Source organism: Chelonia mydas, chromosome 1 (genome assembly GCF_015237465.2).
Source record: "Chelonia mydas isolate rCheMyd1 chromosome 1, rCheMyd1.pri.v2, whole genome shotgun sequence".
NCBI classification, from domain to species: Eukaryota; Metazoa; Chordata; order Testudines; family Cheloniidae; genus Chelonia; species Chelonia mydas.
The window spans coordinates 164,452,017-164,478,253 of record NC_057849.1 but is presented as its reverse complement, the minus strand read 5'-3'; positions in this window follow the sequence as shown (position 1 = coordinate 164,478,253).

The window sequence follows — 26,237 nt, the reverse complement described above, 5'->3', positions numbered from 1 at the left end:
GGTAGAAATAGAAAACACAGGCTCCTCAGAGAACGCTTCTCTAAAGGAAAGGTACATATGTAGCCCCACATGAGAGTTACACCCTCATCCTGCTTTCATGTGCAAATGCAATGTCATGTTAATACATGGGCTTTATACACACTAGTGGAAAGTTAGGCCTGTATTGTGTGACTGAACCCATTTGTCTGCTCTTTTTTGTTACCTCTTGGAATTTGTTTTTGTGTAAGAGACTAGCACTGATATACGTGTGGCACTGTGAAAAAAGTCATCCTATAAGGGCCACTTCCACATGAGACTTCGAATGTACAGTTCACACTTTACACACTGGTACTAGAAACCCAGAAGTACTTGCATTTGTTTATAACAAGACCAATCTGATCATTTGTTTACTATGACTGGAGCAGGCTGGGAATTTTTCATTTTTTTTTAAATCAGAAAATATTGTTTTGTCAAAACCAAAACTTTCACAGAGGTGTAGTATTTTCAACAGGAAGATTTTTTCAGGTCCAGAATGAAATTTCTGATCAAAACCAGAAAACAACCCCAAAATAGCCAAGTGGTTAGGGCATTCACTTGGGATGCTGAGATGCAGGTTCATGTCCCTGCTTTGCTTGATTCAGGGCACGGATTTTAACCTGGACCTGTGAATTCCCTAAACATTGTTCTATTGGCTATATTGGAGCAGGGGGGTCTGGCCCTGGTTTTTCTTCAAAGGTTCTTTTAATGAGGATGTGTAATGAAACCAGATCCTTAAACCTTGAAATTTTTCATGAAACGGAATTCTTGTTTTTCAGACAGTCCTTGTTACACTATGCATTAGACTTATGAAGCTCTTAGGATCACAAAACATGCAACCTAGAATGAGAAAAGGAAAATGTGTTAGCTCTGTAACAAAACCTCATAAAAATGAAGAACAGTTTGCTGAAAAGCTGTGGTTCTAGCTCAATTTCTTCATCTTATCATATAAGCCATTCCACTGATATTTTAAGATGTGTAGTAGGAAAAAAAGACTACACTGAAATTGGAAAAATATGTTCCAGGGAAAGGCATTCTGGCTGGTGAGTTAGTGTACACTGTGAATCCAAGAACAGGACCGAAATTGGAGCTAAATCATAATAAAGGTTTATAAGCAAGTTAATTCTTATGACAGTTGAGTGGACTTTACAAAACATTGGAAAAACAACAAGTTTCCCATGCAAAGTAGTGCTGCTTCTCACGTCTTCTGCAAGCAAGAGATGGAGAAAATTAGAGGACTGTGGCAGAAAGTATGGCATTTAGGATTCAAAAGCAGCAACTAATTTCTCATTTATGGATTGTCAGGCTGTGCCAGGTGTGAAAAGTAAGCCCAGGTTTCTTCAACTATTTAATAGCCAGAAAGGCTGAAAACCTCACTTTCCAGAAGACAGAAGATCATTTTGGGTGGGGAGAGACTGTACATCTGACTTATATCTCTCAAAAAGTTTATTTGTGGTTTGCACATTGTCTATGTTCATAGGAAGATAAAAACCAGTTTGAATGCCCCATTTCAAGTTTACTGAAGTTCCTGAGTAAAGGACTTACCATTTTCACCATTTATCCTTAGCAATCTTCTACATGAACACTGATGGGAAGAATTTTGTCAATTTTTACTTGAAAGCAATAAGTTACCATAAAATAAAACATGAAATTAAATAGAAAAATTAAAAAATGCATTAAAATGCACCTGTACTTTAGTGACTAAAGTTATCAGGAGGCACCGTATTTGTGGTGCACTAGTTACATATCAAATTGACTCAGTTTACAAGTTATTTTTTAACTGTAAATTTGACCTGGGATCTGAGAGACAAACTGTCTTCTTCCCTTCTTACACACCACTACTAATAATCATTTGGCCTGAGGAACTTTATGCCCATCAACATCTATGCAACCCTATTTGGAATGCTAATGGGTGGCACAGAAGTAACTGACGGTATCATTGGAGAGTATAGCTGTCATTTATGGCATAATGTTGTCCATGTTTATTACTGGTGATATGCAAGAACCTAGCTTGACTTTCACATCTCAGGATAAGTTCCTGGGGTTACATTTTTAAGTGAATGTCTTCCTGTAAACAGGGCAAATTTATTGGAGACAGGGAGTTATTCAAATAAAATATAGAAGCAGCAAAAAGCCTCTCTCTTTTAGAAAAAAAATGATCACTTTTCAAAGAAAAAATGCATTTCAGTTAGAGGCTATATGGTGGTTCGTTTGCCTTTATTTTGGACGACATTGCTATCTAGCCTATTTTCTTATTCTCTGTATTGACCTCCCTCATAGCACAGTCTGGCAACAAAGGCAAAGTGTTTGCCACTGGGAGTCCTCATCAGCTTTGAAACTTACTTCAGCTCCTTCATCCAGAACAGCCTGGATTTGATGTGAATATTTATTGACAGAAGTGAAACACATTCGGTCAAGCTCAGTTTCCTTTCCCAGCATCTTGTGTCAGATTGAATCATTTTCAATTTGGGATTATGATTTTGCAGTATAATAGGTGTATCACAGGAGGTTCTCGGTAGGAGAGAACCGTGAGGAACTGGAGCTGATGGACAATTTGCTTATTGAAATTATTTCTCATTGTTGAGAGATTGCAAACACTTGACCCCTGTCCTGCATTTGCTAGAATGGCATTGGTTTTGTACTTGGATTGCTCTAATGAAACATTTTCAATAATTTATGAAAGTGTTTGTTTTTTAAAAAACAATGTTCAAAGACTAATTTTAAACTGCGTCATTTTGAATCTTCCATGACTTGCATGTCATGATATTGAATTGCATTTGCCTTCATAGGTGCTGATCCTGCTTCAGCTGATCCATTGCCATTGTCCTAAGTGGGAAAGGGGTTGAGCTCTTTAAAAAACTGCATTGGGGATATTTCTGGAACCTGGAAAATGATAATTAAGCCTAAAAGAAACCACTTTCAAAATTAAAAAAATCCATCAGCTTGTATATCAATTCTGAAAGATTGACTCAAACATTCCTATGATTGGCAGTTTTTTCATGTGTGTAACAGTTCCTCATAATGAAAGGAGAGTTCGCCTGTTAGCTGCTATCAAAAAAATGTTTCTCAGAATAGGTATTATTTTAGGAATTTAAACTAATTTAAGAAAATATTTAAATCAAACTTTTAAATGTAATGAGGTTTTGTGCTGCTCTCACTATTGCTTCAAATGCAAAACTATACATTTTGCATGTAAAAATTCCAGATCACCTCATCCAGAAGGTGTAATTGTAATTTTAGTTTTATCAGCTATGTCACTACCACCTTGGGCCTCCCAAATCCAGTTCACATACAGCTGATGAAGGAGTCTCTGCTGGCTTTTGTAACAGACAATGACCCAAGTCATTCTGTAGTTCAGAAAAATCTCATGGCTGTATCCTACCATAAGTTGACACACTGAATTCCCCACTGTTGTTGAAGAAAATTTTGTGAAAAAAGGAATGGAAGACTATACCCCTTAATTTTTAGCCAGACTGGCAGTATACTGCTCCCAACCCAAATCACAGACTGAGCAGGGAATGCAGAGAAGTTGCTCAGCTGTTCTATCCTGAGGATCCTAAGATGACAATAAGACGGCTCTCCCTGCTCTTCACTAGGCTTTAGAAGGTCCTGGCCCCTCTATCAAGGACTACATTGGAAACATTTACATACCAGTTCATCTTATCAGATCTGGTCAGAAAATAGATTTTCCATCCCCCACCCTGTGGAAAGTTCAATTAAAATGAAAACATTTGAAAACAAAATCCAAGATGTTTTGGCCAAAAGACGTAAGTATTTTGATTTTGAAATTGTGCCACCTGCTGAGGGAAGATGGTGTATCATAGCAGCCTCGTGGCCACAGTGCATCATGGGAGATGAAGTTCAGTAGGAAGCCCACCCACAGAGCTGAAATGAGCATAAAAATCACCTGAACGGTAACTCACATGACGCACCGCAGCAAAGTTTCAGAATCAAAGTGTCTTGATATTTTTAACAATATACCAGAAGTTTCCAAAAAACAGACTTTTTGTGAAAAGTGTAATTTAATCAGAAAAGCAATTCTCATGACAGAACCATCTTGATGGAAAGTTTTCACCCAGCCCTATCTGCCATCTGTTTAGCTGTTTAGGTACATAGTACACAGGAACGCCCTTGACACATTTCCACTAAAGAATTGTTTGATTCTTAAAACTACAGCATGTCTACTAACAGGTTATTTGTTTTTAATATTTGCATATTGATTTAAAGTTTTACATCCACAAAGTTTGTATGACAACTCTCCTTAGAGATGGAACCCACCACCTCAGAATGATGCAGTAAGAGGCAGGTCCTGAGTATTATGTTTCACAACACAAAACAGAAAAGTTGAATACTCTTGATGGAAGGCTGCAATGCACCTCTGCTTTCTTTCCTAGAATCAAGACCTCACCACAAGAACCAGAAGACAGGCACAAAGCAGGATGCTCTCTAAAACACAGAGGCACAAATCATCCCACCGTACTCTAGGCTGGTTGTCTGATAAGTGACTGTACTAGACCCAGATTGCACACTTTCCTACAGACCCCTCTAGTCTGCAAGCAGGACCAGGAAAAAACCTTGAGCAATATTTAAAGCAATAGCTCACAGTTTGAATAGTTTACAATCCATTGTACTGAGGAGCCCCAGAAAAGAAGTGAGATATTCCTAGAAAGAGCTCCCTTATGCCTTTATTGATCCTGGGCCCTCTCTCAAACTAGGACTATAGTAGCCCCTGTAGAGGACACTAAAGAAGAGAGGTGAGAAGCAGCCTGGTGATGAGGGAGTCAGAAAGTCCCCAAAATATTGTAGTTTGTAGGAGTAAGGCAGAGGCAATCATGGAGGCTCTGCTGCCCAATCCCCACACATCTACTGTAGGGGAAGGCTGGTCTTAGCCAGCAACAGGGGGCTGTTGTGTGGAATGTCTTCTCTTGTGGCTGTCACACTGCCAATGTTAGGAGTTGTGAGGGGTAGGTGAGTGACACTTAAGCCGCCTCACGTGCTCCCAGGTGAAAGCTCTGAAGAACTCAACCTCACAAGAAAACTCTCTATCGTTATATATCAGGAAGCAGAGTCTCCAGCTCTACCTATGGAAAAAGGGATGGGTCTCATGACCTTGTACTAGCTCATTGGTCTCTGCCCAAGGGTGGGCTTGTCCCTCAGGATATTACTACCAAGGTGTGAGTTAGGAAATGGACTAAATTGCAGGACTGCCACCAGTCTCTGTGTCTCGCACAGCCAGATCATTAAAATTTGTCCTTTTGTTTCCAAATTTAAAATAACTACAAGACTAAAACTCACAATTCAGGTTCTAAATAGTTTGCACCCCAGCTGCTATTCTGTACTGAGGCAACAGTGGGGTTAGCAAAGCAGACAGCAGTGGCAATTCATTTTACAGAGCTCAAAGTTCTCTGCTGACCTTCCTCTGTTACTTTTTGCCAAGCCCTTTTTCCATAGGAATGCTGCTGCAACGTTCAGAAGAGATCGGTCTTGAATTCTCTGCTGAATAATTATGCAATTAAGAGTTTAAAGTTGTTCCTTCTTCCTCCCAGCTTTGACTCATATTCTTTCTTAGTTTGCAAGGCAATTGGCTCCAGCAAGGTATCATCCTGTTGCTGGTTGTGACCTGATATAAGTACAGTTTACAGGGAACTCAAATCAAAATGCCTGCCCAGAGAGTTGAATGAAGTGATAATCTAACATTCCATACATTGTGTTATATGTTCTCTATAAGTATGTACGGTATGTACACAAGGCAGAATTGGCTTTAGGTCGAACTTGCACTGTGTGTGCCAAAGCGCTACACAGCTGCATTTTCTCAGCTTCATGCAGAGTTTATTTTTCCAGAATGTATTCGATAGAATTAACTCTTTGCTAAATTATAACTGCTCCCTTCTGGTATTCCCAAATCCAGCTTTACATACACTTGCTCAAGGTGCCTTTGCTTGCTTATGTAACGGGCAGTGATCCAGAAAGATCAGCTACAGTATACAAACAGCTGTGTGGAAAGTACAGTCCCACTGCTTGCTCCCATTTAATTTTGAGTTTATTTCACAGTAACTTGTGCCAGCTGGATTTCTCTTGCACTTTCTGCAGGTCATATTCTGCAATGTAGCTGCAGGAACGAGTATCCATAACAACAGAAGGGCAACATGATTGACCTCTTCAAAGTCCAATGACAGGGACAAGTGCAGCAGATGGGATGTGTAAGAACATGGGGAAACCCAAACACCACCAATTTATTCCGCAATGTGCAGACTTATGAACTGGAACTTGGGCTCTGAACACCCTGAATTTGGGAGAGGGGAAGTGGAAGAAAGTCTCAAAATCAAGATCCAAATTTCACAGCTCAGGTCCAAGTTTAGTTACTTTCTAGAAGAAAGTGGTAAAGAAGATATGACAGAACTTGGCAATTGAATGAAAAAAATCACTATTTGTGAGACACTGTTACTTGAAAGACATTAGTACAATGGGTTCTAAGGTCAGAATACTTATATCAGACCCTAGCAGAAATAAGCTTGTAGGATTATGTTAGCTATATTGGTATTTTAAGTGAAGCTGCATCTTTAAATGTTAACAGTTAAACACAAAAACATCAGGAAATGCAGCATCTGTGGAATGCAACTATGAGGTGAGGCGGTCAGGGTTAAAGGACAACAGCCCACGGCTTCATTTCTATACAAGGATACTTGCTCACGCAGCCCCACATTTGCTAGAAAATATAATTTGGAAGAGCAGAAAGGAGGCCCATCTACAGCTGGTCAGATTCTATTGAGGTGTTTAGTTGGAGCCTTTGCCATCACACATTTGAGAAAAAAAAATACTCCTTCAAATCAAAAACTGAAATTTTGGTTTTTAAGCAAAGAAATCAGGTGTTTTGGTGAAAATCAGAAAAATATCAAAGCAAACGTTCAATCAACTGAACCAAATTATCAAGATATCAAGATTGTCAGAATATCTAGAAGAAAAAAATATTTCCCTTCCTTCAATAAGGCCATCAGCCATACCAGCTCTCCAGCATGAAACTCGGAGCCAGCAAGCAGCAAAGCCTGTTGAAGGGGGCAGGGAAAGCCTAATCACCACAGCAAGTCTGAGGAGCAATGGTAGATGCAAGGTCGCGATGGAGAAGGCCTTGATGCTGCTGCTGGAATGTTGCAAATCAGGGAAATGAGCTGCCACTCTTACTAAGGAGAATACACCTGGGGAGAAGCTTGGAGAGGTTGAGCAGCTGCAGGAGCAGCCACAGGGCAGTGGGATAGGAGCTGCTTGCAGAGAGCTTTAGATGACTGGAGATGCTGGACCAGGTTGATGAGTCCTGTCAAGTTTTTCATTTTAGGCAGTTGTGTAGTGAAGGGTAAATGCAGATAAAAGTTTACCCAGTTCTCATTTGGGGCACATGGAGTTTAGTTTAGGTTACCCATTTTTTAAAACCACGACACCACTGGCTTTACCCCCATTCTAGGAAGAATGGTTAGACTGTTTTGTTTTAAATTATGAGTCTCCATGAACCCGTAACTCAAAAATGATTGAAGAACTTGGTTCAAATTAAAAAAAAGAAAGCTAAAAATTACCTTTAAACAAGAAAAAGTATGGAATATGTCAAACAAAAAAGTATCTTAGAAATTTATGAGCATGTTTAACAAAGAAGGGCTGGGAAGAAATGGGGGAGCTTTTGCTAAATTAAAATAGTGGAGCCCTACCAAGAGATTTTATAGTTATATTGATTTCATGTTGATCATGCAGCTAAAGTGGGGAATTCATTGCAGGACTGCAGAAATTTCCCAGCTGGAACTCCTCTGAAATAGTAGTGAAAGTAACTACAGAGTACCATTTGGGTAACATACACTCTTCCACTCTAATTAGCTTTATTATGGATTATACCATTAAAGAAGTTGTATCATTATATAGCTAGTGTCTATATCAGTTAAGGGCAAGGGGGAGAGGGTTCCCAGGTACTCTCTCCTCCACTTTCAAAGATAAAACTACAGGTGGAGGTGCAGGGTCTGCAGTCTTGGCGGACACTCAAAGTTCTGGATAAGTCTCCAAACAGTTAAAGGCTGATTCAATACCAAAACTCCGAACCCTTTATGGAGGTATATCCATTATAAACCCTGTTCAATGGCTCCTCTCTGAGTTGGACAGCTACTAACATCCATTGTTACGGGCAAGCATGCAATGGCTGCTGTGTTTGTTTACAAAGACACTGAGCTGCTAGTATTCATTGCATTACTTAGGTAGGCATCTCTCATAATCAAGATGTCCAAGAATGCCTTACGGAGTGGGAGAAAGAACAGATTCCCTGCTATTTCCTCTCTGGCCCCTATTGTCATGTACTTTCCCTCCTGAACCCAACCCCACCTCTAGGGGTGCCAATCCTCCAGGATTGGCCTGGAGACTTCCACAATCTGCATTGATCTCCTGGTGACTATCGAAAGCAATCCAGGAGATTTTAATAGGATATTTTCAGAAAATGACATTACATCATATTAGGGAAAAAAATCTCCCAGAATAGCTTCAGTCACAATTGGCAACCCTACCCACCTCCCCACCCCACAGATATGCCACCACATATAAGTAGGGTTGGATTTCAATGTAGGAAGAGTAAAATGGCTGTATTAGGAACTTGTCCATTGCAGCTCTTTCGGAGGGTCATCAAACAAACTTTTGCACACCACACATGAAGGAGCAATTTCAGGGAAGAGTGCAAGTTTTTATCTCCAAATCAATCCCAGCTTCTTCAGCTATTTACAAAATGATGACAGCTCCCTCCCACACCCTCTTCCAACACATTGAAATCACAAGGTTGTTTTCATTTAAGAAAGAAAGAAAGAAAGAAAGAAAGAAAGAAAGAAAGAAAGAAAGAAAGAAAGAAAGAAAGAAAGAAAGAAAGAAAGATTTCCCTAACACCTCTCTCAAAAAGATTGGAGGGAGGGGTTTAAATATAGTGTGGAGTATCACTATAGAAGTACTTTGACAGGTCAATTTTCTGGCATGTGGAGCAAATTCCAAGAGGAATTTCTTAGTAAGCCTGCTCAAAACAAATTGCTTCTCTCATATTCAAAGCAGACAGACAGATAAATTTCATTTCCACATAAATAAAACTTATTTTTTTCCTTCAAACAATGAGTCTTCCCCAAGACAGATAATACCTCATGAGAACGTGTCACCTCAGACTCAATGATTCATTGTTACCACACCCTACAATTTACTACTATTCATAAATAAGCCACAGTTGCTTTGTTATAGAATGGAATTATATTGTTGATGTTGCATTGAGATTTGCACTAAAAACAGAATTGTTCATATTTTAATAGTTAAATTTATTCTCCAAATTTGGGTATAAAACCTCTTCTGAGGGCAGAGTAATTTTAGAGAGAGATTTGAGTGTCTGCAAGGGAAATATTTTTAAGTACTCCTTTTTTTGAAATTTTGCTCTGTTTGGCTTAAGTATCTTTGGGTTCTTCAAGCTAAACCACCACTTTCCCCACAGACTCCCAACTTCCTACATATACACTATCATAACATCTTAGACATAGACCACTTCAGGAATTTTAAAATGAGATAGTTATTCTCTTCACTTGGCATAAAAGAGGAGAAGACAAAACTGTCAAGTTCTGCCAGGTACTCCCCTTTTCTGTTGCAGCCTGCATCCAGCCTGCTTTTCTGACTCACCACCTCACCAGAGTGTTGGTAAGGAGGCAAGAAGACAGCTGGCCAGCACAAAGATCTTGTCAGTAGCCCATATGCCTCTTCACTCCACAGCCCTCAGGTTTCTATTCTTTTACCAGGCTGGCTATGATAAGCAAGTGCAGGGTGAGAAGCAGCCAGCCAGTTTATTGGCTTACAGTTTTTTCTCCCCAGTTCCAAGTTACCTCACCCAAGGTTCTGACCAGCAATTGCAACTCCTGCCACCAAATCTCTTACAAACCTCCAAACATTCATTGGCTAAGTTCTTCTGCTTGATGAACCACAGGAAGTTCAGATCCAGATTTCCACCAGCATTATGGAGGTGTCAGCTGGGTTTGTCAGCACAGTCTGGCTGCACCGCTCCCTATTTTGTGTGTTTGCATAAGAGTTAAAAGAAGGGGTGTGTGCATTGTAGGCAATTGGATGTTGCAAGTGAAAGAAAGTTTGTATGAAGGAGTGAGTAGGATGTTATGTTGTCAGGTTGGCAAGGCATATGGATTGAGGCCCCGGGGTCTGAATATTGTTCTAACTCATCCTTTCTTTGATATCACTGTGTTCACAGAAAATATGCTAGAACAAACTTAAGACAAGGACGATTTTTTCCCCAAGGGAATATTTTGTTATTGACATTAAAACAATTGAAAGTAAAGAGATGCTGTGATACAAGAGCAACACACAGTAAGTTTCCATTCTGTCTTTGGATTACATAAGGCGTTAGAAGGTGATGGCATTATTAGGACTGGTCAAACGTTTCTATTTTGTCAAAACAAAACAAAAAGAAAAAAGAAAAGTTATCAGCCAAAAAAGTTCAGTTCAGAAATTCATGGCATCTCATGGAAATTTAGTTTGTGGCTCCCGTGATGCACTACAGCAGTTCAGCAACAGGGAGACCATATTGCTTTGTGGGAGATGTAGTCTGGCCAAGAAACACAGCCCATAGAGAACAGGTGTATGGGAAAGCTGAACTTAAATTCCTATGGGAAAACTACAGTGCACTTTCACATCAAACCAAACCAAAATGAAATATTTAAATTCAGTTCCACAAATCAACACATTCCGATTCAGGAATGTCAAAATGATTTGTTTCCATCAAAAATGTCCAAACCGAGAGTTTTCAGCGGAAAATTCGGGTGGGGGGGAGGGGGGCTTGATGAAGAGTCAAAATATCCCGTGGGGGGATAATGTATGACCAGCTCTAACTGTTACAGCTATGATGCTGCTGGAGACTAGACTGTTCCAAAAGGATTGAGTGTGGTAAATGGGTGATCTTTATTGTTTTATTGCCTTCTATACTCCAAGCATGGTGATAGCAGGTAAAAGGAATGAAATTAAAATAGATGGATGAAGGAACATATGACATTAAGTTCAACATTAAACATGAGCTAAAGACATTCATCCCAAAAGTTAACAAAATACCAGTCAGGCTACAACTCTATAGATCTTAATATGCTAATTCACATTGTACGATAACTTATAAAACAGCAATCCATTTGCAAGGCACAGGATGAGTCTGAACTTAATTACACAGATGTACACGCACGATATCTATTGAATATACTAGTTTTGTCATGTACGACATATACATTAAATAGCTGAATTCTAGAATACATTTTATGTTTTGATGCCTGATTCTGCAAACTCCTGCTCAAGTGAGCAATCCTTATTCAGGGAAGGAACCCCATTAGACTACTTTATTAATAGGTACCCATACAGTGGTGATGATATCTGGAGCTTGTGTTTACCTGTGTTTCAACTGCAATAATGGAAGTATTCTATGCATATTACGGTTCATATGGAGGCATTGCAGCCTCAAACTAATGATTTTCAAGATTTTAGAGCAGCAAATTTTCATTCCATTCTTTATCAATAACATTTGTGGTGAGGTACAATACACTTCTTTCAAATTTTCCTTTAATGAAGTATCTAAAGAAATTCAGGTTCTTGTGAAAGATGCTAGTGGTAGGAACTTAACCATCCAGCATCAGGCCCATCCACTGCTTCAGTTACCACAGCTCTCAATGTCATCACCCAGGCTGGTAATCCTCCATGGTACTGCAGTGCAGGAGACATCAGGAGCTCTGAGGTGACTTAGTTGGAGGACTAAGTCACAGAGTTCGCCCATTCCAGAGTGTCAAAATTAAGTCTAACCACAACACATGTAAGTTACCTTCTCCCCAGACTCTTCCAGAGCATGACCTTCCTTTGAGAGTCTGCCTTTATCCCTTCCCCTGGGCTCTGCTTCCCACCCTCCTGGGCTCTAATCAACCTACTGGCAACTCTTCCCTTTGCCAGAAGAAATGACTGCACTGCCTTCCAAGATGGCAGCCTAGGGGGGACCCACACACGCCCTCAAGCACAGGTCTCCATTATCATTGGGCTGTCAATCCTTAAGCACCCACTCTGCCCTGTCTTCTATGTCCATAGTCTCTTCAGTAGCCCCTTTCCTAACTCTACTCCAGTTTTCTTACTAAAGAGCTCATCCCACCTCTGCTGCTCTTCCTCCAGCTGACAACAGACTGCCCTTATAAACTGTGACTGGTCACATGCCTGCCACACCCCTGCCTTTCCTTCCCTTCACTTGGGAAATGGGCTAAACCTGGCACAGGCGAGACTAAGTCCAGATTCCTTTCAAGGGCCAGCTCCCTTGTTGCAATGCTGAACCAATATCTTTAGAGACCCTTCCTCAGTTTACTGATGGACATTTACTCATGGTACCACTGATATTGAGGCAGCATGAACTCTAGGGTCAAGAGAGTAATTTATTAATCAAACTTACTTAGTGTTTGGCCTTTCTACTGTGACTACTAAATTGAGATGGTTGTTTTAAGCTCTGATCCAGAAAAGCACTTCAGCATGTGCCTAAATTTAAGCAGCGGAGTAGTCCTATTGAAATAATGAACTACTCATGCTTAAAGTTAAGTACATGCTTAAGTGCTCTGCCTGAGATAGATATCCATCCACTAACAAATGAACTGAGACCACCAAACTGATTTGACATAGAGCACAAAGCCGCCAACTTTCAGTTACTACAGAAGTGATCTGGATTTGAACCCATGACCTACAGGCAAAAGGGTCAGTATGCTAATAGCAATCCCCTTGCCACTGTGGTCCCAGATGATTGATTTAAAGTATGAGAAAGTAAGTTCTACCATGGGCTGGATCCTGCAACCCATGACAAACATGTGAGCAGTTGTGCTAGTAACTAGGATTTCTCATGCTAAGAACCACTCACTCATATGAGTAGTAATAGTTTTTGTCAGGCTTTGGGGATTTTTTTTTATTATTATTTCCCACCAGAAAGTGTAATTTTACATAATATAATTTCACTTTAAACTTAATATTTTTAATTATATGAATATTCAGTATATCTCAGAATACATTAGTAACTGGATTGTACTTTCTGGAGTAGTATTTTCCTGCATATTTTCCACTCACTGAATTTCATTTGAGAACTTTGTGAGAAATGCAATACTGCCATCTACCGTCACTAAAATATGATGGATATTTCCTTTTACCAAACTACTTCAGCTCTGCACAAGAACAAGCCAGTTTGATGCAAACTTGAGGACCACAAATTAGAATCAGGATTCAGATGAAATTACTTGGCTACCAAAGACTGCCTGCTTTCTCCAAAAGCACTGAGAATGCAATCCCACTCAGATGCCGTGCAATCTGAGTGGGAGCTAGAAGACATATGTTTGCCAACAGATTAATCTTCTTAATTGTAGCACTTATTCCAGTGGGCTTTTAAAATCAATGAGAGATATAAGAGACTGGCCTGACCTAAGGTGAAATTCAGGCTGGCCAAACCACTTTAGATAATCTGACTCAATTCAAAGCCACACTTTTGGGGAATTAAAAATATTCCCTTCAGGCCTGATCAAAAGTCCATTAAAGTCAATGGGAGTCTTCAGTGGGCTTTGGATCAAGCCTTTAACTTACTTCTACCACTCACTTTGCCATTAATGTGCCTTTTGCCAGTACTTCCAGGATCTGATCTGGACTAGAAATAGTAGTGCAAAACAGCTCAAGGAAGCCCATTCTCACAAAAGGGCCTGAAATGTTGGCAGAACATTTATTCTCAAAATTTCCACCCAGTTTTTTACACCCATGCTGAACACCCAAATATTTTGAGGCTCGCCCTCTCTTGGTAAAACTCCATACAATATGTAATATGCCTTATTTTTCAAAAGAAAAAAAAGCACACAGAACTGGGATAGTTCAGGCTGCATATTTGAAAATTGCATTTAATTACATATTCAATAAGTCCGTTTTCATGTACCCCCCTGAATTACTGCACTGCTGCCACAGTACACTAAAGATTCAATGTAATGAAAGGGGTTTGTATTGGCTTCCAGCTGGTTTTCTTCTTGTCGTTTGATAAATGCATTTATCAGTCCTCCTTTCAGGGGCTGGGATGAGTAATAGATTTCACAGGAACCACTAAAACATACGGAATCTCTGTAATAATTTCTCTGCCATTCCAATACGTGTGTCAAACTGAGAAAGCTTGGAAAGTGCTCTGCTGCCATCTTGTGCCTAAAATAGGAAGCCAGACAGCCTATGACTGCACTACATGAATCACTCTAACTCAAATGGCTAATTCCACAAAGCAAAGTCCTGCTGTCAGGGAGATCTGTGGGCACCTATCCAGGACTGTCTTTGGATTTCTGAGAACAGGCAGGGTGGAAGAAATCAGCTCAAATCCTTCCACTGCCTGCAATACAGCTCTCAGGAGGAAGGGCCAGGATCCATTCTTCTCAGTCACATGACCAGTGTGTTCATCAACCAAAATATAAACCTCATATTTGTTAAGTGCTTTATTAGTTGTTGATTCAAGGTGCCACCAACCCCAAAATGGGCTCCCTAGGGCTAGATTGTGGCTGGCTCTGTTCAGCTACATATGTCTGTATGTTGCAGGGAATGGGACAACAGGCAGGAGCTAGCCACAGTCAGGATCACAGGTGCACAGTTAAGGGTACTAGCCTTCCCATAGGAGCATGGGGGGGACACAGCAGGACAGGGGCAAGGAGTTGCCTATTTCTGCTCTAGCCAGCAAAGCAGGCCCAGCATGCAGGGTGGTGTCAAGTGGTGGCCATGTGCTGCACCTTTTCAAACAGGTCTGAAACACCCACTTTCTACTGCTCTTGAGGTGTTGGAGGAATTCTAGTTTAGTCACCCAAAAAGCCTCCAGGGGCTCCTGCTGATCTACCTCTCCCTTCCATACAGTGTGGCACGTGGCTTGAAGACATGATCTGGCCTTTATTCCCTAACTTGAATTTGAGAAATATCCCCTTAATTGGAACTGACATTACCTGAAGCACATACTTAGGGCTTGTCTACACAGTGGGGTAATATACTAAAGCACACTGATGTGCTGCACATTAATTGGTCCATGTAGAACCTGCTGGTGCGCACTAAAACTTTCCTAGTGAGCTTTAAAGAAGCACCATCTCACAAGGCATTACATTAAAGCACACTATGGATCCTTTAGTGCCCAGCAGCAGAGTCTACACACAACTAATGTGCTACAAATGGTGGCTGTTTTAATCTGATCAGAGCTTTGAAATGTTAGAATAACTCTGAGTAAGGATGGTTGAATGGGCAGGATGCAGGTAAGCTGGTCCAAACACACGTGAGAAATAATTTCAATCATATGGCTCCACAATCTTTCACAGGAATATAACCAGTTTATACATAATTTTTACATCCCAGGAAATAACTCATAGTAATGCCTTTGGCTATGGTTGCCTATGCATTCCTATTAGAAAGGATTAATTTCAATTCTTTCTAACTTTCTCAAGGTTAAACTTTTTGGCTGAACTCTGAGATGTTTGTGTGCTTTAGAAATCACAATCCTGTAGTGCATGTAAGACAAGCCCCTGGATTACAAATTCTGTGGGGGAGGGACCATCTTTTTGTTTTATGTTTGTACAATACCAAGCATAATGGAAGCCTGGTCCATGACTAGGACTCCTAGGAGCTACCACAATGCAAATAATGACAAATTATGTGTGCCTTTGGAACTGTGCCTCTGGCCAAATAGAATTCCATGTTCAGCAGACCAATAAGAACTTCCATCACCTTCCTTGAGGTGCTCACTTGTTTTAATGAAACTTTCAGGGGGGAAAAGTTTTCCGTGCTTCAGACCAAACATTCCAGATTTCAGCTAAAAGGTTTAACCTAGCTTATAAACCTTTAGGTAGTTTCATGTAGAATTGGCTACCAGCATTGTCTTTGGTGTGAGATGTAGGACGACAATTGATCTGGGTGGTCTCTTGGAACTGGGTGTAACCTGAATGTTTTGTGATTTGTGTATGTGTGTGTGTGTGTGTGTAAGTAACCATTTATCACGTAGTCCAGCTTGCCTGGGTGGCAAGATGAACTAGAGTGTCTAAGGGGACTGTCTGTAACTCCATTTTAAGACAATTGTAGTACTTTCGGAGTTCACGTGTGGTACTGGGTTGGGGAATTATAGAACACACCACCAGTTCAGGGCATCTGCCCTGCTTTTGGCACTCAAGATCATGAGCCACGCCAGACAGCATGACACCTACATAACTTATTCATGGCTTTGCCACAGTCAAGAGGCAAGTCCATCTCAGACTAATGCCAATAAAATCTTGATGTTATATCATGTATTGTCTCTACATACAACTTGTTATATATATTATTCTGAGATTTTTCACAGTGAAGTGCTTATTGTTTCTATTTAGTAACATAGTGGCCTAAAAAAATCAATTCTGCTTCCATTTTTATCAAAATATATATGAAATATGACAGCAGGGTTTTATGTGTGAATAGTTATTTACTTTGGGGGGGAAGGGGGCTGAATGGAACTAGTCATCCAATGTGTGTTCTAAACTCATTTAACATTACCTTATGTGGTAATGGCTGCAGTGGGAGCTTATACTAGAACACATATGTAGATATGTATAATTCTCCTATCTGCTCTGCATATAAAGAACATGTACAATATGAAAATGAGATGGTCCTTGGCGTTGCACTGGCATCCCTTCTGGGTCAGTTGCTCTCTTTGGGTTACAACAAATTGGAGAATCTGTCTACACAATTTATGAATTCTTTGTAAGATCATGAATTCCCTATATGTATCTGTATCAGACGGCAAACTCCATTTTGAATGGTGAGGTTACTTATCTTCTCTGTTGTTCTTTCAATTCCAAAATTCTAACATGGATAGGGGCAAAGACCTGACAATGGAAAGTCACTTAATTTAAGGGCTCAACCGCTGAAATATAATCACTCTATACAACAGATTGGCTCCCAGCCAGGAAAACTGGTTTAGTAGGGGAGAGGTCACATGGCAACAAAGTTACCTGGTGCGGGGGAGGGTCTCTGCTCATCTGTTGAAGCTGACAATGGAGTCACCTGACAGAGGAGACTAGAAGGTTATAAAAAAGGAGGAGCTGATCTATTTGGGCTGTTGGGCTGTTTCAGCAGCTAGAGCTGATGTAGATGCCTTTTGAGACAGTGGAGACCCTGCCTACCTTCTTGAACATAAATGATGCCCCCAGGAAAGGGTGTGCTAATAAGGGGCATTGCATCCAGGATGGTTGTAAGAGAGTTCCATTTCTTATTAGGACATCCCAAATAAACCACCATAGTAACATTTTTCAGGATTCTTCCAAAGTTTTATGATTCACATGAACTCAACTTACTAACCATTCTACATTTTAAAGAAGACTCCCTTTGTTCTTTCTTATTTACTTAACTACTCATTTCGTGTGACCTCAAATCTGCATCTTCCTTGAATCTCACGTGACTTAGCTCTTTGTGGTTGACTTTAAAATATTTATTGAGATGTAGAAGCAAATGTCAAATTCTTTCAAAACATATAGAAGCAACATATAAAAGGAAGAACAGTCTATTGCAGGCAAATGGTGACATTTATCAGTAATGTCAAAATAGTCTTCTGTGTGATGAATTGAAGACATAAATACATGTCAGTGACCCATGGGAGCTTTCAAAGCCATCAATCATTTTGTATTTCTTAGAGAAGTAAAGCCCATTTGGTGACTATCAAATGGAATGAATGATTGATAAATGGATTTAAAATAGCAATTGAACACATTAATACAGAGTTGCAGAAACAGCTACATGTAGAAATATGTACAGCATTTTGGAATCATTTAGGATGAAAAGCTATATAAATGCATGAGATTTTAGGACAATTGTTGAAAATACAAACAGAAAGGTATAAATTATCTGCTCTTTACTCAGCAGAAGCTGTGGGCCTTACTCTGCTCTCAGATGCCCAGGTGTAAATCAGGATACTTAGCACCCCATGTGTTACTATCTGACTTGCAGCAAGGAAGAACATCATGTAAATGCTTGGGGAGATGCCACATATGGCTGCATTGGTTAGACATTCCTAAGACCACCTCTAGCTGACACAGAAGGTACATCTTTGATACATCCCCTGTGCCAGGGGAGAGGGGCCATGAGATAGTGATGTAGACTTGGCTATACAATAACTGGGGCTTCCCCTACACAAAGGGGTACGCCCAGTTGCCCACTTACGGCAGCTTTTCAGATCTTTGGCGCTACAAGAGAGGCACAAAAAGGGAAAGCAGGGGGAAAGCATCTGGCCCTTTATTTCAATTTCATTAAAAATCTACCTAGGCTGCTATATGTATGTAGAAAATATTGTGTGAGGTTCTTTGGCCTGTATTTTGCAGAGGTCTGACTAAACTATCCTAATAGTCCTTTCTGGCCTTAGATATCGATGCATCTAAGTGTATTTATGTTTCTCCTGTCCTCGTTTCCCTTATTTCATTGGGAAACCAAAAACTGAATATTGGTGTACCTCATCCAGTGCACTAAATGCCCCAATAACAACTATGTGGGTGAAACCAAACAATCACTATGCTCCTGAATAACTTACACAGAAAAATGATAAAAGACAAAAAACACCGTGGTTGAACACTTTTCACAAAACAGTCACTTCGTATCTGACCACGCATTCCTTGTCCTTAAAGGAAACCTGCACAACACCTTTAACAGATGATCTTGGGAGCATAAAGTCATAACTTTGCAAAACACTAAAAATCATGGTCTTAATAAAGACACTGCATTAATGGCTTATTACAACAAATATAACCCACTTTCCCACCCCCACCCCACCCCCTGCCCTGTCCTCTGATTGCCGAGAAGGTCATGGGACATTTCACCTTGGATTTGTATTAACTACATATGTTAAACAATCTGTGCCACCTTGTATTTAGCTGTGACACGTTGAGGGCTTGTCTACACTTAAAATGCTACCGCGATCCAGCTGCACCACTGTAGCGCTTCAGTGTTGACACTACCTACGCCGATGAGAGGCGGCAGGTGGACAGAAGAAATTTTTTTGTACCCAGCCGTATCTACACATGGGGTTTATGTTGGCTTAACGAGGCCTCTCAGGGGTATAGATTTCTCACACCCTTGACAAACGCAGTTAAACTGACCTAATTTTCTAGTGTTGACTAGGCCTGCATACCTTCCCCAGACCTGAAGAAGAGCTCTGTGAGCTCAAAAGCTTGTCTTTCTCACCATCAGAAGTTGATCTAATAAAAGATATTACCTCACCTACCTTGTCTCTCTAATAGCCTGGGACTGACATAGCTACCACAACACTGCAAATTTCATCACTGTTATTTCTGAACGTTCTCCTTCCCTTGTTTATTTCTAGAAGCTTTTCAGTGGGCCTGGTGGCATTTTGTCACTATTCTTTTGGGCTGTGCCCCTTTGACATGGAGAGGTAGTTTTACAGCCTGATTTATGTTAGGGAACCGGATAGGTAAACAAGATTCTTTCCATATGGAGCTGGACTAGTTCCATACCTTACGGGAACAGACAATACCACGCTGCATTTGTAGGCCAGTGAGTTTATTCTGTTCATATGGAAGATTAATTTAGTTTCGAGATATATCACCACCCCCGCCCCTGGTAATTAAGAATACACTCTAACTTCCGTAATGAGGAGAAAAACAGAGGCAGAGGAAGAGAGAGTAAAATTACATTTTTTCCTGTATATTAGGGGTTTTTTCAGTGGATGGTTGTATTAATGGGGCATTTAAGGTGAAACTGGAAAAGTGCATTTCAGGACACAGTCTGACTTGGACACTCAGACGGATCAGGTATGCCACATTCCTGTGCTGCAAGTAGCATTTTCTTTGCCTCATATTCCTATTTCAGAGTGTTTGGTACAATTAAATAAGAAATACATTCTGCCACTCTTACTTGCACTGAACAACACCTTACATCAAAAGTATTCCCACTGATCTCACCACTGATTTCAATGGGAGTAGTTGTGGATTAAGGTGCTATTCTGTGTGAGTAAGAGTGGCAGACTCTGGCCCTAAATTAGACTAAAATATAAGATTAAGATTGACTTCCTACGTTTGTGTACATTTCTTTTCTCACAACAAGGAAATGTATCACTCCTAGAATACAAATCTACCAGAGTCATTCAGAAACTATGACATCTCTATTTATGTGGGGTTTTTATACCTGAAAAATAATCCTCCACAATTTTATGAAAGAATTTAGTTTATTTTAAAATAATATAGAATATAACTAGTCTAACCGTATAAACTCTATTCAAAAATGCTTTACAAAACAAACATAAGACAGCAGCATATGGTATAAGTTACAGAAAATAGTGTGGTATGGTTAAAAAGAGTTATGACATTCATTTATACTTCCGCTAACCGAGTGGGAGGGAAAAATTAAGAGGGATAGGAAAAAGAGAAAATGATATGTTTTAAGAGAAGATTTGAAAAATGAGGGGGTATCAATGAAGGTGGGCTTACGTGCTTTTTGAACAGGGATGAATTAACAGGCTTAAAGTTAAGCACATGCTTAAGTGCTTTGCTGAATCAATGCCTTAATACTGATATCCTTAGAGATTTACACATTCATCATGGGCCATTAGGAACCATTAAAGGGAGCTTCTTGTTTGAATGCTAGCTACAACTAAGCAATTGTCAAGTACATGTGTTACAATTTATTCTTTTCTACACTTTGTTTTCTGATAATTAATTCTAGTTTCTCAATAATCATAATCTGTTTGTAGTGCAGTTATATTTGTATTGCAGGTTTACAATTCATCTTCATTTTTCCTTTACCCCAACCATTTATTTGTATTTCTTTTTCTTCCTTGTATTTTGATACTGCTCATCTACAGTAACTGTAGTACTTTTGTGCATTATTTTAGTTAACTTGGGGAGTGACAACATTTTGTTTCTTACTATGGGACAAGGTTCTATAAATATATCAGTTTATATTATACTATATGGTTGTTGTGTGGGCTACATGTGCTCTTACTATGGACTTGAAAACTGGAGTTTTATTTAAAGAAAAGACCACTCACTAATTCATTGTCATTTAGAACTGTAGATTTAGCTTTCTAAGTTTATATGCAACATTAAAAGGTCAACAGTTAACTCTTAATATCAGAGCCATATTAGGGGTGGGGAAAGGATATTGGCAGGGCAAACTTGAGCACACTCTCAAAGGATGGGAAATCCCAAACCCTGACCCCTGCAAAACTACTCCTGGTTTTCTGCTTCAAGTATAGGGGCATAATGTAGTATATGTGACTCTGGCATATGGTTGCTGCTGGTAACCTTTGACCTTTTAAACAGTGATTGCTGTAACCTTAAAAACATGAGTAACTTTAGACTCAGGAAAAGGTCAACCAACAAACTCATGGCTACCCTTTAAAGGGCAGCATCATTAAGAGAAATTAACATCGTAAGAGAACCAGAAATGTGAAAACTCATTTTGACATCTTTAAATGGAAACCTCACTATAAATGTAGAACCTTTCATGCCTGAATTAATTTCACTCCCATTTAGCAAAGTACTGCACAGGATTTCATGGAAGTTACTGAATACATGAATCAATGTTAACAATAAGAGCTGGCATTATTACTACTGTACCATATTCTCCTAATAGAACGTGTCATTACTCATTACGATATTTTTTGCATGCCAAACCCCAGAAGATTATTTTATATCTTTCATGGCAGTATTATGCAGCATTATATAGGATTTCAAGGGGACATAATGAAGAACTTATTTGCACATTCATGTGCAATGAGCTGCTCTTTGCTAAAGATTATTGGAAGCAACTTCCACCTTTTCAGCCACCAGACAGATTTTGTGCTTCTGATTTTGGGCATGATGCCAATTTACCTGAACCTGACAAGGCTTCTATACTGTGGCTGGTGAGTCATGACAGATTTAAAGTATGCTCATAGATTTGCTAGCTTATTTATATCCTGTTTTGATGCAATGAGGGGATTATTTGTAGAAGTGTTGTACGTTGGAATCTTTGAAAGGTGATGGGTCTGCTGATCTAGTCACTTGCATTCCAGCACTTGGAAATCTTTGGAATACTCCTCCAAATGAGTGTATTTATATTTTGACATATGAATAAAAAGAGAATTTGAGAAGTGGAAAGAAACGGAAACATTTTCAGCTGACTCACTTGCACAGCTTCAGCACAACACCCTGCAGTGTAGGCGATCCAAGTGTGGGATTCACAGTGGACTCTTTGCTTCTTTCCTAGTAGAAATGGGGAGTGTGGTGGAGGCAGTGCTGTTAACAGGGTCATGTACTTCTGGACGTGAACCCTTTAGCTAAGTGAACCTTGATGAAGGAGAAATGCTGACTAGCTTGGGAGGGAGCAACATCTAGAGCTCTGTGAAATACTAAAAACTCATGCAGACGAAGCCTTGTAGTCAAGATTGAATGCACTCACAAATTATAGCCCAGGATTCTGAGAATTCAGGCACCATTGGGTGAGGTTGCTTATACTATTGAGAAGACAGCAAACCTCATTGCCCTTGTGGCCTCTAGCCCCAAACCATACACATCCAAAAAAGTTCCAAGACATGCTGAAAAAAGATGGCAGCTTAGATATGGCAAGGGGAAGTTCTGGGTGTCCCCCTGGAGGTAAGTATTAAGTAAACACAATGTTTAGCGAAGGGGCTCAGTGTTTCTTGGAGCTAGACACTGCTTCAGCCATATATTCATTCTAAAGGAACAGGAACCTCTCACTGTGAACTATAAAGTTGCTTACCTCTGCCAACACTCTGAAATATGGCATTAATCCTGCTCCAAGACAAGCCATTTTAACCTAGTGGCAATAAACTTCCCACTCATTTGAGCTGGGTTATTGAAACAACTTAAGGTAAAGATCTTCCACTACCTCTCTAAGTTTATATATTTCATAGTACTCTAACACAAAGGTTCAGAAGTTAGCAGGTACACTTTATGCTGTACTGGGTTTGCAATGCAGAGGTGAGTCCTCTTAAACTTTCTGCAGGCAGCTCCCCTCTGGTGTAGCTTGGAAGTTTGGGAGCCCAAGAGGTTTCCAACATTCATATTTCTGGGGATTGGAGAGAACACAGAGCCACCAGAAATTTCTGTCTAAGGTCTAAGGCAAAGCAGGCTGCCGTGGTTGAGGAAGACAGTAAGGCAGACCTCATCAGTGGCTACAAGGACTACTCCATGCTACTGTTCATAAAGGCCATCAAGATGAGGGGACACGTAAGAGGAGGAGTGGAATTAAAGCAAGTTCTGTTTATGGAGAACGTAGATAACAAGCTTTAGAATACACAGATGAATGGGACTCGAGAAAGTGGGTCAGGTTTCAGGAGGGACCTAGTATGGTGGGACCTAGTCCTAGTCTGGAACTCTGGAATGCAAGCTGGTGGCCTGCCAGCTATGGGTCAAACACGGGTCTCTCAGCATGAAATACTGCCTCTTTGCATACTTAATGAAGTTTTCTTTCCTACAACTCATCTGACTGCTTTGTCACTTATTTCTATTGAAACAATTAATATGTTCTGCCTCACCTGCTGTCATTTAATGAACAACTTGAACAGCATTCTAGAAAAATAGGCAAGAGTCACTGCAATAACTCTACTGTATACTGCAGTGTTTGGGACCATACTTGTAGAACGCTGTAGTATTCTTGATAGAGATGTGACTAATTTTATAAAAAAGTATTCCAAAATTAAAATTCTGCAATGGAAAATATGCTAGGTTTTGAATATGTGAAATGGTTGCCAACAATCTACAGAAACTATTTTAAAGTGCAGTGGTTTTCAACATAAACTTGACCATTTTAGTTTGGCCTAAATTATGTTCTCATTTTTTTCATATTCACTGAGATACTTAAGCACATGAGTCTACTCGTGCTTAAAGTTAGGCACATGCTTAAGTACCTTGCTGACCTAGGCCATACTTTGTAAAATTTATGCTTAGCACAGAATTGCCACACTAATATTATTTATAAGGGAATTGTAAAGATTTTAAGCACAGCTCTCATAACATATGGACTCACAGTCCATCATAAATAGGAAATATTTATTAAAGAAAACAGCAACAACTACAGTTACAAACAGACCTCCACATAACTTGAGTTCCAGCTTAGTTTCTTGTTTGCCAGGGTCCACATTATACCTGAAAATATATACCATGCATATAAACATGTAGTGGCTGAATAATACACTACAAGAAAATATATAATTATTGCAACCACTCTACAGACAAGCTCCCTCCAGTAGGCTCCTGAAGCCTCTTTCAATCCTCCCACTACACATCCCTAACTTCAGATGCATGGCTTAGCTCTGCACTCAGACACATCAACCTAGAAAGACCTCATTTACACAGCAACCAACAAAATGAAGTTTACATCCATGAAAGTCAGTGGGATTGCACAAATGAAAAGCGAAGGGCAGAATTTAGCCGAGTGGCAAGGACCAACATTTTCAAATATTTTGTAGCCTGATCCAAGCCTCACTGAAGTCAATAAAAAGATTCCCATTGATTTCAGTTGAACTAGATCATGCTCTAAAGGTAGACATCTGACTCAATATTTTTAAGATCTAAATAAGTGGCCTGGTTTTCAGTGGTGCTGATCAGCCAAAATTTCCTTTGGAATCAGTGGAGCTGTGGGCACTCAGAACCTTTGAAATTTAAGCCACTTATTTAGTTGCTTAACTACAATTTTATGACAGTTTTTGACACCCAAATTTGAACTTGTGGCCATTCTGTTTAATTCATTTAGAATTTGCAGCTTTTCAAAAGAAATGATTATGTTGTAGTCCATCCCACTCTGTATTTTTTAAATATATTCATTTTCATGTGATCAGAATTAAAAATCAAACCTTGTGCCTTGTCACACATATGGAAACTGCAGACACCTTAATTATGTCTTCCATTACCCAAACTGTTTTCATGTGCTACAGGATACAGAATGTGTTCTTTTTCCTTGGTCAAGACACTGCCATTAGTTTTACAACTTACTCATAAAAAACCCCCACAAAGGTGCAATTACTGGAAACATGACACCAGGTGGACATCATTTTATACATTCCACAGCCAGAAGAGAGGCAGGACCAACCACACAAGGGAAACGACCTACTGTATAATACTAAGGATTCTCATCCATAAGTAGTTCTGGGATGCAGTGATCAAGACCAGAAATTATGTTCCTGCTGGTCGCCCACCATTAGTCTGTGTTTTCTCAGGATTGTAAATGTAGCCTGACAAATAGAAAATATTAAAGAAGATTATTTCTCTTTTTATCTCAGTTGTCACCTCCACAGGTTTTTGTTAGTGACTTTCAACTCTCAGTCAGCTGTACTGCTGAATACAGAATATCATAGCTAGTTTGTTTTCTCCTATTATAAGCCTTATTCTCTTGTTAGAATGAATAAATAAATAAATAATAATAGTTCATCTGTATCTTTTCAACAGAAAGAGCAGTCCACAATATACAATGCTGTGTTTTTATGACAGAACTATAGATATTAGGAGAAACTATTACTAATGACTAAAACTATCCTTACCACTGGTAGCATTTCTTCTTCTCTCATTTTCAATTTGACAATACCAAGGGACAGATTTGGGGCATCAGTCCTGCTGCTTCAAGCACAGCTCAAGAGAATAGAGCAGTGGTACTCAAACTTTTCCTGTTGCATCCCTGCTTACCAGTAATAGAAACTGTTCATACACACACACCCGTTACTTCACAGCCAAGGCCTTCTCAGCAGAGAAGCTTGGGCTGAAGGCAGAGCTCAGTACGGAACTGGGGGTGGGGGAGGAGCTGGGGATAGAGGCGGAGCTGGCCTGGGGGTGGAGAGGGAATGGGGGAAGAGATGAGCTGGGGGACAGAGCAGGGGTCAGAGTGGAGCTGCAGCTAGGGCCAGAGCTGGTCTGGGGGCAGAGTGGGGCTGGGTGTTGCACTGTCCCCGTCCCCCACATGGGGGCTGGCCTGGGCCCCGCTGTGTGGCACCCTGAACATTCGTCTGTGTCCCCTGGGGGGAGCCCCACAGTTTGGGGACCACTGGAGTAGGGGAACACCAACTTGATGTAAGCCATGAATGTGTTGCTTAGAGCCTGAGGCTCCAAGATGGAGAAGCCTCAGGAATGCTCCATCTATTTACATCCAGTTGCTTGTGACCCACCCCAGTGGGCTGTTTCAGTAGCCAAGGATTAGCCAGTGATCACAACTCCCTG